Source organism: Mizuhopecten yessoensis, unplaced genomic scaffold (assembly GCF_002113885.1).
Source record: "Mizuhopecten yessoensis strain PY_sf001 unplaced genomic scaffold, ASM211388v2 scaffold7659, whole genome shotgun sequence".
Taxonomy (NCBI): domain Eukaryota; kingdom Metazoa; phylum Mollusca; class Bivalvia; order Pectinida; family Pectinidae; genus Mizuhopecten; species Mizuhopecten yessoensis.
Genome location: NW_018407158.1, coordinates 972 through 1,444, shown reverse-complemented (window position 1 = coordinate 1,444; position 473 = coordinate 972).

Below are 473 nucleotides of genomic sequence, written 5' to 3'. Positions count from 1 at the left end.
TTTAATACTATATAACTTTATTTTGTTTTAATTTAGCGTTTTGCTATATTTTTTACGCCGTTTTGCGACCAGACTCCGGCCACGTGTTCGCGTTTTTGACGGTTTGTTTACTTGAGATGGAGACTCCTCCTTCTCAAAGGCGCTTTTCCTGGGGGTCATTTTTTTTGAGGCTTCCGACCCCCACCCTTACTGTCCTGGCTGTCGGTCTTGCTCTCTGGAGCAGCTGTGTGAAATTTGCCGTGCCTGGCAGCCGACTCCTGCCGGTGGTTCTCCCCGCCGCGAGGGCGTGCAGGTAAGTCGGGTAGGAGGGGTAGGGGTGGTGCGAGGGCTACGGCTAGGCCTAAGTCCTCGGAGAACACCAGCGGAATTCCGACCTCTGTTGAGTCTTCCCTGGGGTTCGTTTCGGCGGTTTCGACCCGTACCGGGGCCGTTGTGAAACAATTTGTTTCATTGGACCCAGACCTTTCTCTCAA